This window comes from Canis aureus, chromosome 4, assembly GCF_053574225.1.
Source record: "Canis aureus isolate CA01 chromosome 4, VMU_Caureus_v.1.0, whole genome shotgun sequence".
Taxonomy (NCBI): domain Eukaryota; kingdom Metazoa; phylum Chordata; class Mammalia; order Carnivora; family Canidae; genus Canis; species Canis aureus.
This window is the reverse complement of record NC_135614.1, coordinates 71,345,931-71,359,351: the sequence shown is the minus strand read 5'-3', so window position 1 is coordinate 71,359,351 and position 13,421 is coordinate 71,345,931. Positions and strand designations below refer to the sequence as shown.

The 13,421-nt window shown below is 40.1% G+C and overlaps 2 long non-coding RNA genes across 2 annotated transcripts in view; one reads left to right on the top strand and one right to left on the bottom strand.

Annotated features, from left to right (window-relative positions):
• The window catches only part of LOC144312953 (uncharacterized), a 44,430-nt gene that overhangs the window by 4,603 nt on the left and 26,406 nt on the right, over window positions 1–13,421 (top strand). The window contains exon 2 of the long non-coding RNA XR_013378601.1: window positions 11,857–11,955. This is a non-coding gene — a long non-coding RNA (uncharacterized LOC144312953). The remainder of the gene's footprint in view (window positions 1–11,856; window positions 11,956–13,421) is intronic.
• LOC144311940 (uncharacterized) lies at window positions 1,696–10,736 on the bottom strand. The gene is made up of 3 exons (XR_013377414.1): window positions 10,413–10,736; window positions 3,315–3,384; window positions 1,696–1,829 (listed from the first exon to the last, which is right to left on the bottom strand). It is a non-coding gene; the product is annotated as an uncharacterized LOC144311940 (long non-coding RNA).

The window sequence follows — 13,421 nt, the reverse complement described above, 5'->3', positions numbered from 1 at the left end:
AAAAAGTCAAACCGTTTTACCTGAAAGATTCCCAGACTTTAAATAAAAAACTCACCAATGTGAAAATACTACTTTTGCTTTTTAAGGCAAGGCTTGAAATTGTGCTTCTATTTCAATTAACTTATTTGTTGCCTTTCCTGCCCTGTATTCACTCCATCTAGACTTTGAGTGTATCTGGGGGATCCCTTGGTGGTGCAGCGGTTTGGCGCCTGCCTTTGGCACAGGGCGCGATCCTGGAGATCCGGGATCGAGTCCCAGATCGGGCTGCCGGTGCATGGAGCCTGCTTCTCCCTCTGCCTGTGTCTCTGCCTCTCTCTCTCTCTCTCTCTCTCTCTCTCTCTGTGACTATCATAAATAAATAAAAACTTAAAAAAAAGAATGTATATGGATGCTGCTTGCAAGGACTTTGGCCTTCTTTAGTGGAGTAGTCTGGACTGTCACTTGAAATATGAGAGGTTTTCATACATTTTGACATTCCATAGTGTACCCTGTCTTAGCTTATTGTCTCTTTAGGAATTGAGCAAAATGAAGATAATAACAATGCTAATAATAGTTTATATTTATTAGGCACTTAATGTATACAAGGCACAGGTCCACTTGTTTTATATAAACTACCTTGATTCATCTTCACAATAATCCTATGATATGGGTACCATTGTTATAATATCTGTTTTCAGACGAGGAAGTGAGACACAAAACTAATAAGCAGTTTGCTCCAGGTAGCCCAGATTCACCCAAGGTAGCCAGGAAAAACAAAAACAAAAACAACTGGACTCTATTTCCAACTATTTTAGTCACCACTTCATAATAAAACTATAGTGATAGAAAGATAAGAATATTTATATGTGGCGACAAGGACTGCTTGGCTAGTGGAGAGGTTTGATCTTCCAAAGTTAGTAAATATGATTTCTGGAGTCCCCAAAATGCTTGGTGAAGTCAGGTAAAAGGATATTTATTTGATGCAAAATTCCATTCCTCAACTTTAATCAAGAACATCACGGCTTTAACGTAGATAGCATGCGGGTACTACAGAGAGGCATGAATCTTTTGTTTCAGTGACTATGCAGTATCCACCAGGGAATCTAGTAGTGAGATATTCAGGGAGTCAGGAGGAAGGTGTGTTGTGAGAAGGGAAGTTTAGGAGAGGGAACAATGAAGGGGTTTATATTAAGCCCATGGTTAAGGGATCACACTGATGCCAGTGTAGTTGGTTGTCATTATCCAGTTGAAATCATTCTTGAAACACACAGGTAGTCTTCCTACTTGCTTGTGATGTGTGCCATAATTTCATATGTTTGAAAGTGCAAATCCAATATGCGTTCCATATTTCTTTTTAGGATCATACACATTTTAATGACAGCTACATGAAGTGGGTAATGTCTGTCAATGGAAGTCTGAGTTCAAGGACAAAGTCATCCCTGTTTGTGAATAATGAGGAGAAATAGGAATATATAGTAAGAATAGCACTTGGGCTTTTAACAGAAGGCCTTTCTCTTTAAACACACACACACACACATACACACACACACCCTGTATTTAGTGTTCTAAACTATGCACTAAGAAAGAAACATGACTTTACTCCAGAACCTAAAGAATGAGGTACAATATTTATTTATTATTTATTTATTTATTTATTTATTTATTTATTTATTTATTTATTTATTTTAGATTTTATTTATTCATAAGAGACACAGAGGGAGAGGCGGAGACATAGACAGAGGGAGAAGCACTCTCCCTGCAGGGAGTCTGATGTGGGACTCGATCCCAGGACCCTGGGATCACGCCCTGAGCCAAGGCAGACGCTCAACCACTGAACCACCCAGGCAACCCTAGAACAATATTTAAAACCAATATTTAAAAACTTAGATGTTTTTCAATTGTCACAATTTCTGCTTAATATAATCTTGGTATTTTCCTTCCATAGGGTCATCCTACTCTCTTCTTATAGATAGAAACCTCCAGATGATGCTCATTCCCTGAAGATTTCAGTGGCTCTTCAGTGATATGTTAAATACTCCTTCTTATGTCCTTTACATTTATTATGTTATTCAATCCTCACAGCAACCCTACATTATCACTGAGGCATAGAGAAATGAAATAATTGGTCCTGGGTCACACAGCTATAGAAGGGATTTGGACTCCAGCAGTTACACTAGGAGTCCAGGAATGAATTGCTGTCAATCTGCAACTTTAATTCTATTGACTAATTCTGGAGCAGAGCCCTAATGAGCTGAGTATGGGAGTGCCCCATTACTCCACAGAACAAGACAAAGATAATGTACCATCTTGTAATAAGATCACACTGAGAAGATCACTTGTACATTCCAGATAGTAAGTCAGGCAGCTTGTAAATCAGTTGAGTTATACCCTTTAGCTATGTCCCTGGGCTTTATCAATATTAAATCACATAGGAGGATTACTTTTACAGCCTGTTCTTAAGGGGAGGGGATACATTTCAATCATACTTGAGCAGAGGAATTTTCAAGCAAGTATGATTGCCTTATGTGATAGGAAAGATTGTGGGAAATTCAATGTTTTGAGTGTTTCTTGAAAGTATTGGTATGTCACTAGGAGCTAGCATACAATTTATTTCAGTTCATCTTTCCAAAGAAAGTATGAGGTAATAATTATTATCTCCACTTGGTAGATGAGAAAACTGAGATTTGAGAAGGCCCACTGACTTTCCTAAGCCTGCAAAAGGCAGAGCCCTGATATAAACCCAGGTGTTTTGATATTCAGAATTCACATCTATCACTTTAGGGTGTCCAAAGATTGTTCTGTGATATAGGATATGGTTTCCAATTTTAAGGACATGTTTGCATTAAGCCACACAAATTCCTGTATTCAAAGATGCAAACTGTGCTCTGGGAAAAGATGCCATCTCCTAAAAATCTCTGCAAGGAAATTAATGTGGCAGACAGGTAAGGACTTGGAGATTTCTAAGACGGTGTCTCCATGGGTGGTGGTGCATTCACAGAGGGTATTATTTGCTTAAAAAACTGACTCCAAACGAATTTAATGATTCCACTTTGGGACATTTTTTGTTTTTTGTTTTTCCACTTTGGGACATGTTAAAGTTGAAGTGACATTGCAACATATCAGCAGAACTGACTAGTAGGTGATGGAGAACAGAGCTCAGGAGCAAAGTCTGGGCTAAATTATGCACAACGTATTGATGGAGATTTTAATCAGTGGATGAGATTTCCTACCTTGAATATGTAGGAGGAGCCAGGGGCTAAAGAGAGGTCTGTAAATTACCTAAGAGCTGGGAACCCAGGAAGGAGAGCCTGCAAAGGAGCCTTGGGAGTACTCACGTAGGTGGCAGACCTGCAGAGCCACAGGGTCTCTGAAGACAATGCAGAGAGAATTTCCAGTAGAAGGGAGCTGTCAATCACATGCAATAATAGAATTTAGGAGGATGAATGCTGAAAAGGAGTCAGGTGGGAAAAATATATAGTAAATCACTGGGCATACATTAAAAAGAAAAATAAATCAAAGTGTTTTATTAATGGAGTTTCTTGACAATGTTCTTGAATCACAGACAAAGCTAATTCTTCACTGTAGGCTAACCTATTATAAGCAATGGAAATAATACTGAAAAGAGAAAACTTGCTCATAGTGAATTAGGCATACATCACACAATCATTTGAGATTGGCCACATCTCCTGGTAAACTCGATGAATGACAAAGAAGCAGCACGACTGGGGATGACATGGAGGAGGGAACTGGGAGGTAGAGAGCATGGATCCTGGGAGAGTATTGTGTGGACTCAGATCCACCAGGAATGAGATGGGAAAACGTTGGGAGGTTTGAGCAAAGGAATGATACGATCTGACTTATAATTCCACAGGATACATCCAGGATACATCTGTGTTGGGAATAAAGTGTGCGGAGGTGCAGATAAAGCAGCAAGACCAGCTCAGAGGTGCCTGGAATCCAAGAGACAGATGGTAGTTGCTTGGGCCGGGGTGGTAATGGTACATGTCAGATAGCAGGTGCATTTTGAAGGCTAAGCCCACAGAGAGAATACTGGAATAGGAACCGGAAACTTCATACACAAAACTCTTTTTTCTAGTTTTTTTTTTTTTGTTTGTTTTTGTTTTTTTTTTATGTAAAAGTAGCCGGCTGGAGGTCGAAGCAGTGTTAAGATGAATTGTTTTCCAGACTGGGGGAAATCACAGCATATTAGTACGATAATGAGAGCTGGAGCAGTAAGGAAAAAGTTAAAATAGAGGTGAATGGCCAGAGTGATGTCCTTGAATAGGCTGGAGGGGAAAGAAGTTATGTCAAGTGGAAAGAATGGCCTGTTACTACTCATTACTGTACCCCGACCTGGTAGTGCCCAAACTTTTCATGTATGGCTCTCTTTTTAATGTTAACAATTTTCAAGGACTTTCTATGTTAGCCATTGCGCTTGCTCTGAGTACTCACAGATGAAGAAAATAGAATGATAACTATATCATTATCATGTAATTAATTATAATCATAACTATATTATTATATAATGAATATAAGTATTAATTATATAATTATAACTCACAGATGAAGAAAATAGAATTATAACTATATTATTAATTTTAATAGCAAAGTTATATTTAAGAAAAAGTACAGTTATGTGAGAGACATTGGTTGTTGCTGTTATTGCTGCTCTGTTTGGTGCATATTTAGACTGATGTCTCCTTTGAAACCCCAAAGATTCATGCGTACAGCCCACAGTTTGGAAAACCTGCTTTAGCAAAACTGCACAACCAACCTCTTGCCTTCTGAATATGCCCAGGTGCTTACGCACACTCAGATGCTATTTCATCTGAGATTTTGTCTTCCACATCCCGCAGGGCATGGTGCAACTCCTCCATAAATTCTTTCCAATCATACACCTCACTTCTTTGTGTTTCAGTAATTGTCTGTTCTTGTACTTTAAACTGCTCGTATTGCTTGTATGGTAATTGAATGTACAACATATACCTCTAGGACCTAAACACTTCAAAAATGTGACAAATGCAGGAATATTTCTGTGTACATAGCTTCTCTCCTCTATTACCTGAGATTCCTTCAGCCTGAAATTATGCCTTTTTCATCTTTATTTCTTAGCAATGGATAGTTCGCTATTGAACAGGATGGAAATGCTTGAAAAACTGGATTGATTCTGTGGTATTCCAGAGAACAGAATAATTATTAGTGGGCAAAATTAAGAATAAAATAGATTTTTGGCCTAATGAAAGGAAACATTATAATCTTTCGAGGTCTTAAAAATTGGAAAGACTGTTATTTAAAATAATGAGTTCCAGGTAAGAGAAAATATCCAGGGCAAAAATTTTTTTCTCCCAAGTACCATTTAAGCTCTGAGCACTATACCAAGTGTACCAAATAGCATCAGATCCCCACTTTACTCGAAGTGGTCAAGCAGCTTGTCTCAGGATACAGCTTGTAAGTGGCAGTGTTGGTACTGAAACTTGAGTCTGTGTGATGATCAAGTCCAGATATTTGACTTGGATGCCTCACTGTGCAGGAGGGATATAGGAATAGATAAATCTCCAAGGTTATAGAAGAAGATACAATTCTAGGAAAATGCTAGTTATTTAAGTAGCACCCTATGCTTTTATTATAGTTTACCAGGGTCGCTTTCCAAATGAGAGCCATAAAATGGAACACTGAAAAACAGAAGCCATCCATAGTGAGGTGCCTGAGATATCTTTCACTTTGTTCATCCCCATTTATTTTTAGATCCAAATTATCCTTGATCCAGAATAAGAAAAAGTCCAAGTTCACTGGCAACCATCTTATGATGAGATAACCATTGAGTGGGCTTGGGGAGCATTGGGAGACCTCTTCAAATGTTGAGGATACTTCGTGTTTCAAGCACTGGACACAACACTCAGACTGTATCATCAGTATTACCATAGTTCTCAGTATGCACCTGAAGTAGGTGCTTAATTTTATCTCCCTTGTCCTCCATTCTCTTTGAGTCCACATATATTCTGAGATTTTCTTAGATTCTGTAATTTCTGAGTTCTGTTATTTCTTGAGTATAAATAACAAATAAAAGAATCAATTTTATTTGAAAATGTGTCATCTATGAAGACAAGAAAAAATTCTGCAAATTTGTATGGTAAATCATTAATCCAGTTCTCCACAAAAGGAGAATGCCATACTTTTGAAAAACTTTGATTCTTGTGTTTTGTTCAAGAAAATATGTATTTACTCGCATAGAATGGGACAAGGATATTGAATAGGGAAATATCCTATACAAATGTTTTCGTCACATTTCAATATGTTTGCTCTTTCAGCAAATAATCTAACTTGACATTTAGAAGCTCGGAGCATAAAGGAAGACATTGCCACCCCATCCTTCTGTGTTTCTGCTGGTTATTTTGACAGCCCACTCAGTAGAACTAAAGAAAGCTTTATTCAAGTGAACATCAACTTCACTTTCCATAGAACTATGACCTTAAAAAAAACAATCTTTTAACTTCCTTTGGGGAGCCATGTGACTGACTGCCTTGTCAGCAAGCTACTTTTCCTGAATCTAAGTTATTTCCTTTCCTACGGAGAAAAATTGCTGTTATCACTTCCAACCCCTCAGTAATGGCTTTTTTCATGTATAGTATATGCTTTAGAAAAAAAAAAAAAGATGAATGTCTCTTCCTTTTTGCTTATTTGCTCAAAAATTGTTTATCCTAAAGAAAAATGTAAGGATATAAGCACATTTCATGTACTGTAAAAAAAAAAAAATCAGCATCTTCAGAGATTTCTGATCCAATAGACAGCTAACATTCTCTAAAACAGCTATTTTAAGACATTCATTTCAAATACCTAAAACCCAAGAGAAACATGGTCTGGCTAAAGCCAGTATCATCCAAGTACTTCCTGATTTCTTTTTAACTTTTTCTTCAGTTTTTATCCCACATAACCTTTCTTTAGTATTTAACACTTGACCCTACTGACTGGTGTGATGTTTCCACTGTCTTATTTTTTAAGATATTGGTTCCATCCTTATTTCTTCTCTTAATGACTTTTTCTGACCCTTCTTCACTAGCCTCTCTCTCACCTGGCTCAGGCCTTTAAATGCTCTAGCCTTAGCATCCTGCTTTCTTTCTATATGTTCTAAACGGACATTCTCAACCCACCTGCCTAGCTTCAAGCCTCATCTACACATTGATTTTTCCCACATTCCACTTAGACTTCTCTCCTGAACTCCTACCCAGTCATCCCCTGGGAAGCTCCCCTTAGAAGTCCCCCCATCACCTCAAACTTAACATGTCCCAAACCACACCCAGTATCTTCTCAGCCAGCTCTTCCTGTGTTCCCATCTCAATGACAGTATTTTTATACACCCAGCAGTAAGCTTAAAATCACTGACTCATCCTCAATTTAATTCTACTGTAAAGATTTCTCCTCCTATCTGCCCCTTCTCACCCTTCCCCATTGTCATACACTAAATTCATGCACTCACAGCTCTCCAGATGATCACAGCTGTGATCTCCTAACACCCTAGTTCCTTATCTCTCTCGTACTCAAAGTCAGACATTCTGTATATCATCTTCTTTCTTCAAGAATCCAATAATCCTCCATTTCATATCTAGGAAAATCTCAAGCTCCTGAACAGATACTACAAAGCCATTTACAGTTTAGCCCCAATGGCTCTGCCGGCTGTCTTTCCACGCACTCTCCCTACCCCCTATCCCAATGGCATATGCACTAGTCACCACAATCTTTATATCATTTGTCCCTGTGCATGCCATTTTTATCTTTGCTTAAAATTCATCCCCCACCTCTGTTTTTTGCCTGCCTCATTGTGCCATTTGTTTTCCAATAGCTGGCTCAAATACCATCTTCTCTTTGAAGTCTACCTGACTTCTCCAGGTGCACATTCTCTCACTGCTTCTACTGCCCTTACAGAGAGGTTATGGCAGGGCCTGTTAGCAGGACCCTCTTCCCTTTTCCGGCCCTACCTTTCTGCTCAAACCCTGGAAGTAAGTAAACCTAGACTGGGAATATAAGGTAGTGGTGTTCTTGAGATAGGCTCCCAAGCAGGAAGGATGCCAATTTATACTTGTACTGAGTAAAGTGGAGGAGGGCAGAGGTGAAGATAAACTCATGCCTGATGACTAACTGGACTGAGACTTCATATCTGAAAGCAGCCAGAAAATGATGGGGCTGCCTCAGATGCTCTGAAGAGAATTAATACTCAGTATAGAACAACTGGGAAGAATGATTTAGAAACATAACAACTTCATATTTCTTATTGAGTTAACACTGCTTAGTAAACTAGGTACTTATGTAAACCCAGTTAAATGGGCAGAAACTCTGCAAGGAAAGAACAAATTTTAATCCCAAATCACTATCAAAGCAAATTTTCCATTACTGTTTTATTCTTGATTCCAAGGAATAAAGCCATTGCTATATCTCTAGTGAACCCTCTGGAAATCAAAGCACAGTCAGAAGTCCCCAGGAAAGACACATAGAAATGCACAATCTTATTCTGATCCAAAGTGTGATTCTGACTCATAGTATAGGGATGAAGCAAAGATAGATGACAGCTTCTACTCAGATCAAAGTTTAGAGTTAGGACCTAACCAGTTGCTGAATGATCGGGAACTTGCTGGAACCACTGACTACCCTGTTGATCAGTGTATCAGGAGGGATATTACTATAAGCCAGCCGTGTTTGGAAATAGCTGATATGTGTGTTCATCTTCTCTCAAGGGCAGAAATGTAAGATATTTTATTATGTTATAGGATACTAACAGTAATTTCTCCCAAAATTATTCTGAGGGAAGATGAGGCCATTCTTGAACTTGTGTCTGATTCTCATTCTGTATTCTCAAATCTTCCACTTGTGCTGCATACCTATATATTCCACACTATGTTGCTTGTCTGCCAACTCTGTTCCTGCCAGATCTGTATTAATTTCAGTCTATTTTCTGAACGACATCTTGCTTTCTCAGATCATTTTCCATAATCTATCTGAAAACCCAAGGCACTCCACTGCAATGGAAATCCTTGGGCCATATATACATATAACATCACCTTTAAGGTGATCACATTGCCTATATACTTGGTCAGAGAGATCTATGATTTTCAACTCTCTACTGGAAAGATGCCTCTTCTCTTGAATTTCCTACACTCCAGCCAATTCCCCATTACCTCCCTCTTCTCCTGGACTCTAGTTTCCTGAACTTCAGCATCCCCTTTAGCTGACTCTCCCCTGAAGCCAACATTTACTACTCTTGGGGGGCATCCCTGACAATAATGTAGAAGCAATTGTCATAGAGATGTCTGTGAGAGACACAAATCATTGTCAAATATAGTTCCAGCAGGTTCTGCACGTTAGAGTTCCGCCAACACTAGAAGGAACCAAGTAATCAGAGGTAGGTGAGCATAAAGATTGCCTAAAATATCAGTAGTCATTTAATTCTTAGCATTGCGTGTTTTCATGTAGGACTTCAAACAATCCAACACAAAGGAGAACAGAGACTGTTTCTAATGATAAGCAGTGAGGTTGGCTTCCTTACCTTCCTCCCCCTCAATTTTCAAATGGGTTCAAGTAATTTGAAAACCAGAATTACTGAACAAATAAGTATTCCGGGCACATTGAAATACCTTTTATGGTAGGAGTAGGTAAATTTTGGTGAGGTTGTTATAATGGCTCTTTTTTATACTCCGGAAGTTCTATTTTAAACATCTATCTCCGCTGGAGACTCTGGGATTGCAATATACCGTCGGGGATATGCTTCATTACGTGGTGATGAAAGTAATTGTGGAATGCTGTTATGCTTTGCAGGTTGCTGGCAACTTCAACAAATATCTAAGACTCTTTTTTCTTCCTTTTGATTTAAAATATCACATATAAGGCTTTGCATTAAAATCAGAAGTACAAAGGCTGCTGGCATCTGTAAATCTTTCATCCTGTAGGTATTCCCTGGTCTGGAAAAAGATCTGCAGAGAATGCTGACTGGACGTCTGAGAGCACCTTGGTAGAGGAGGAGCCACCCATTTCTTTATCATAACAGCTCCCCCTGCTGCTTCAAAGTCAAGGCTTCACCATTGTTTGCCATTTTCCTTTCAGCTTTTGAGGGACTCTGGAAATGTGGCTGGAAAACATTATCCTCAACTGAACCGTGGCCAGGAAAGTCTCAGGAGGGAATTCTTTCCTGACATAAAATTAAACCTGGCTTCAGCATATCTTAGGGGGGAAAAGGAGGAAAACTTACTGTTGATGTTTCTTGGCTTGGTTTTCCCTCTGTTCTTAAAGCAACATTATTTTAAAAATCTGTAACAAAACCTGTCACCTGCCAAGTCAGTCCAAGGGTCCCAGTTGCTCACGGCATGGATTTCTCTTGCCCTGCTCTGTTGCCTGACTCCACGCAAACTTTGCAAAATCTCTTCATAAACACATGCTTTTTAACTTACCTGCGGTAGGAGCAGTGGCTCTCTCTCTCTCTCTCTCTCTCTTTCTCTTTCTCTCTCTCCCCATCGTGGAAGGGATCCTACGCCCAAAGTCCCACCGGAGTCCCAGGCACTGGGACACCAATGTGGTGGTGGGACTTCAAAGGCACAGTAACCAGGTCTCCAGGTGATTTCCTCCTTCACCCTCCCTTGATAGCTTCCCAGGACTTCAGAAGTGGCTTAGGAGCAGTTGACCCCAGGCAATGTCTTTTCAGGTCTAACTAGATGCACTACTTATTTGGAAAAGAAAATCTGGAAGCTGTGGTTAGCTGCCTTTGCCTCTCTGTGCCTGAGGTAGATGGTGTGATGATTATTATGCGACCTGGTGTCACTGGTAAGGAGATGGGAGATTATTTATTCACCAGTCAGATGTTACAATTGAGTCAGAAGGAAACAAACAAGCAAACAAAAAAGCAGAAAGAACTAGAATTGCTTACACCAGAGTACTGATGGCTCTGGTGAAGGCAATTGGTGAAACATGTCTTGCACCTCAAGATGAGGCCAGACACACGTCCCAAATCAATGTTGGTTTGGGGTCACTCTCTTTTTCTGACATGACTTTCCTTTTTGGTTACCATGAAAAACTGTGACTTAGAAACAGTTTGTTTCTGCTCTGGAAGAACCAGAGCAAGTGAATTGACACTGCTGAGAATTTCTGTAGGGTGTAAATGTTCATTGCAGGCACTTGGATGTTCAGACTTTGGTCTCTGGCTCTGAATCTCCTATTCACATTAAAATGCACGTGTAGGATTGTAGAATGCTATGTCGGTCTATATAGTCACCCTGTGCGGACCAGGACACAATGTGGGACACGCTCCATAAACCCTGCTGGGGAGCAGCTGAGCTGGGCCACAAACACTGAGCACTTGCTTATTGGTCTGGTTTAAGATCTGCTCCTAAGTGGCCCTTGTTGAAGATCATCTCTTCCCACTGGCTAATATGACAGACTGTTTTTCGGAGGTCAAGGTATTCTCTATCTAAGGCATATGTTTACAATCTAAGTATTGTAAGTAAGTCTAAGTAAGTAAGTAAGTCACAGTTGTGATTGCAAGGTGGTTCTTTGAGGAAGATGGGTTGAAGCAGAGGGGTCAGGCCAGAGGCAGTGGGTGTTAGCCAGGAGAGGGGAGGGCCTGTTCATAGTCACAGGTTGGGAGACTTGGCCCTCTTGGGAGTAAAAATGAGAGCACTGTGGGTGGAGCTTGCTTGATGGGGATGGAAGACGTAGAATCTTAAGAGTAAAGAGGTACAGGGAGGAGAGTGGGCTCTGAAGAGAAATTCAACTTCTCTCTCCTAGTTTTCTGAGGCTTAATCTGAGAATTGGCTTTGCCTTCTCTGATATCCAGATACTTATAAAGAGATTTGGTTGTTCATCTTAATAAGTGCTTTTGTTCTTTGTCTGTTTGTGTAGGTCTCCAAATAAAGACTAGGGAGCTGGGTCCTGGAGCAGAGGATCAATTCCAGCTGTCACTCCTGGAGCCTGTCATCTTCTCCCGCCTGGTCCAGTGTGGTACTCTTCTCTCTGCACTCCCGTTCCACCTGCACCTCCATATGCAAAGACAACCCTGGTGATATCGCTGGCCAACTAAAAAAACAGTATTTAAATTTGATCAACTGAATAATTTCTTTCCTGTGGTACATTGATTTATCGGTACCCACTACTTAGCCCCCCTTGCTGTGAGATCACTCATTCACATCCAATGCAATGTGACTTTTAATGCCCCCTGCATTAGAAGTGTGTTCTTTGTCTTATTGATGGCGGATTTGGCCATATGACTTGTTTCAGCCACTGGAATGTGAGCAGATGTGACATATATCTTGCCTTTGGCAGAAGCTTCAAAAGCCATTGTATGTTTCTGCCAGTCGTTTTCCTTGAGAAACCATGCTTCCCCAGTAGAATGCGCCCCTTCAGCCGTGGACTCAGAATAAGCTAAGACACGTGCAATAGAACCGTAGCAGCTGATCCGCGATCACCAACGTGTGATGCAAATGAGAAACAAATGTCTGTCTTAAGCCACTGAAATTTGGGGTTGGTTGCTACAACAATCAAAATTAACCAATATAAATCCCTCCCACCAGTTAGCCCCAATCTCCTTGCCTGGGTTCATGGTATCACAACTGCACATGCACCCTACATTACGGCCAGTCTAGGAGCATCTCCACTTCTCAGTCTCCTTGTTTCTGCCTGTATTACTCTCCTAGCTCAAACTATCTTTCCACAGTCTTTGCAAACCTCACCTTAAAGATTCTTCCAGCTAGCTCAAAATCTATCTCATACGTGAAATTTTTCTGAATGTCTTGCTTTGAAGTGATTTTTTCCTTCCTCCCTCTGAATTGCAACAAGCATTCCATGTTTATGCTACCCAGCACTACCTTTAATAAGAAGAAGTGATGTTTATGATGTTTATTGAGCACATACTTTATAGATTTGACACTGGTCTTTAACCAACTGTGTTAGTTTGGATACATTAGGATTAGATGAAATGAAAGGTTAATTGTGAGTGAAAAGCCTGTGAAAGATAAAAGGGGAGGGAGGAGCAGAAAGCGGCAGGAGCCTTCCTACCACAATGATGGTCTGACACTGTGGAGGAAGAGAAGGAGGAAGGAGGATTGGTCTCATGCTGCAGTATAATTCCCAGAAATGTCCTGCCAAGCCAATGAGAGTCTTCAAGCCAAAGTCTTCATCTTTTCGAGAGTCCCCCATCTCATAGAAATGACCTACATTGGTACCCTCACCATGGTTGGTCATTGACTGGGATCAGCCCTGTGGGAATATGGCAGTACATCCAAAAGAATAGTAACTGGGCTTGTTCATCAGTTATGCTCCCAAAATGTGAAATCTGAGCAATTCTTTCTCATAGACATTATGTCAACATTAGTTTATCAAATCTTCACAAAAATGCTATGAGGTCAAGACTGCTATCATTCCTCTTTGAGAGTAAAAAAACTGAGGCCTGAGGAGATTAAGTGACCTTG